This window comes from Otolemur garnettii, unplaced genomic scaffold (assembly GCF_000181295.1).
Source record: "Otolemur garnettii isolate 467f Iridium unplaced genomic scaffold, OtoGar3 scaffold00176, whole genome shotgun sequence".
Lineage (NCBI taxonomy): Eukaryota > Metazoa > Chordata > Mammalia > Primates > Galagidae > Otolemur > Otolemur garnettii.
The window spans coordinates 2,472,029-2,474,737 of NW_003852571.1; the positions used below are offsets into that span (position 1 = coordinate 2,472,029).

The 2,709-nt window shown below is 44.0% G+C and overlaps 1 pseudogene; it reads right to left on the bottom strand.

The window, feature by feature from the left end:
* The window catches only part of LOC111728652, a 3,563-nt pseudogene extending 1,360 nt beyond the window's left edge, over positions 1-2,203 (bottom strand).
* Positions 2,204-2,709: the final 506 nt, after the last annotated feature.

The following is a 2,709-nucleotide window of genomic DNA, read 5'->3' on the forward strand; positions in this document are numbered from 1 at the left end:
GGGCCCAGGCTGGATTCAAACCCGCCACCTTAGGTGTATGTGGCTGGCGCCTTAGCCACTTGAACCACAGGCGCGGAGCCCTCTCTCTTTTTTTCTTAGCCTGGCTACAGGTTCACTAATTTTATTGATCTTTTCAAAGAATATGCTTTTGTTTTCCTTCATTTTGTCTATTGATTTCCTGTTTTTTTTCCTTTTCTTTTTCTTTTTGAGACAGAGTCTCAAGCTGTCATCCTGGGTAGACTGCTAGAGTGCTGTGGCATCACAGCTCACAGCAACCTCAAATTCTTGGACTTAAGCAATTCTCTTGCCTCTACCTCCCAAGTAGCTAGGACTACAGGTGCCTGTCACAACACCTAGCTATTTTTTTTGTTGCAGTAGTCATTATTGTTAGCTGGCCCAGGCTGGGTTCGAACCTGCCAGCCTGGGTGTATGTGGCTGGCGTCCTACCCACTGAGCTATGGTGCCACCAATTTCCTGTTGTTTTTGTTTGTTTGTTTGTTTGTTTTAAGACAAAGTCTCACTATGTCGCTCTTGGTAGAGTACCGTGGCATCACAACTCACAGCAACCTCAAACTCTTGGGCTTAAGTGATTCTTTTTCCTCAGCCTCCCACATAGGTGGGACTATAAGTGCCTGCTACAACACCCATCTGTTTTTTTGTTGCAGTTATTTAGCTGGCCTGGGCCAGGATTGAACCCTCTGCCTTCAGTGTATGTGGCTGGTGCCATAACCATTGTGCAGGGCTGAGCCTATTTCCTGTTTTTATTTCTTTTGCTTACTTCGGGTTCTTTAGGTGGAAACTTAGGTTATTGATTTTAACTTTGTTTTTTTTGGGGGGGGGGGAGGAGGTGTTTTTTTGAGACAAGGTTTTCTTGCTCTGTCTCCCAGAGTAGAAGGTAGTGGTACCATCATAGCTCAGAGCATCTTCAGGCTCCTTCCTGGGTTCATGTGGTCCTCCTACCTCAGCTTCCTGAGTAGTTGGGACCATAGGCACACACCATGGTGCCTGGCTAATTATTTATTTAGAAACAAGGTCATCGTCTTCCTTAGGCTGGTCTCTTCCTCCTGACCTCAAGTGCTCCTTCTGCCTTAGCCTCACAAAGTGCTAGGATTACAGGCAAGAGGCACTGTGCCCAACCTAGATATTTCTTTTCTAATAATATACATATATATAAAGCTACACATTCTCCTCTAAGCCCTACTTTTGCTATGTCCCACAACTTTTTTTTTTTTTTTTTTTTGAGACAAAGCCTCAAGCTGTCACCCTGGGTAGAATGCCATGGCATCACAGCTCACAGTAACCTCCAACTCCTGGGCTTAAGTGATTCTCTTGCCTCAGCCTCCCAACTAGCTAGGACTACAGGTGCCTGCCACAATGTCTGGCTAATTTTTGGTTGTAATTGTTGTTTGGCAGGCCCGGGCTGGATTCAAACCCACCAGCTCTGGTGTATGTGGCTGGCACCTTAGCCGCTTGAGCTACAGGCGGCGAGCCTATTCCACAACTTTTAATAAGTTTTTTTTTTTTTTACAGGAGCCTCAAACTGTCCCCCTGGGTAGAGTGCCATGGCATCTCAGCTCACAGCAACCTCCAACTCCTGGGCTCAAGCGAGTCTCCTGCCTCCGCCTCCCAAGTAGCTGGGACCATAGGTGCCCACCACAACGCCAGGCTATTTTTTGGTTGCAGCCGTCATTGTTGTTTGGCGGGCCCGGGTTAGATTCGAACCCACCACCTTGGGTGTACATGGCTGGCGCTTTAACCACTTGAGCCACAGGCGCCGAGCCTTTTAATAAGTATCGTTTTTCATTTTGATTTAGTTTAAAATACAAAAAGTTTATGTGCAATTTAAAATAGCTAAAATTGCACACAAACTTCACAGATACCCTGTATTTTAAAATTCTTAAGATTCCTTCTTTGATCTATTTAGAATTGTGTTGTTTAATCTCAACATATTTTGGGGATTTTTTGGTTATCTCTTTGGTTTATTTTTAAGACAGGGTCTCAGTCTGTCACCCTGAGTAGAATGTAGTGGCATCCTTATAGCTCACAGCAACCTCAAACTCCTGCTTCAGCCCTCCTGACTAGTTGGAACTACAGGTGCACTCCACCCTACCTGGCTAATTTTTTCTCGTTTTGGTAGAGTGAGATCTCTTGCTCAGGCCAGTCTTGAACTCCTGACTTCAATTGAGCATTCTTTCTGCCTCAGCCTCCTAGAGTGCTAGGACTATAGGCATGAACCACCACACCTGACCATCTCTCTGTTTTTAACTTGTAGTTTAATTCCACTGTGGTCTGTGAGCACATACACATCTAGATACATACATCTATAGATACTATATCTACATCTGTATAGACCCTAATTATATCCGTTTGGTTGATGATATTATTGAATTCATCTATGTCACTACTGATTTTCTGCCTCGCAGATGTAGTCATTTGATGGAAGAATGTTAGCGTCTCCAGCTGTAAGAGTGAATTCATCTCTTTGTCCTTGCAGTTCTGTTTTTGCCTCTCATAGTTTGCTGCTCTCTTGTTGGGTGCATGCCTGTTAGGGGTTTTGTGTCTTGGAGAATTGACCTATTTGTCATTATGTCATACTCTTTTTCTCATAATTTTCCGTGGGGTATGTGCTGGTGTCTGGAATTAATAGAGCTACTCTTGCTTTCTTGATTACTGTTAGCATGGCATATTTTTTTTTTGTTTGCTTTAATA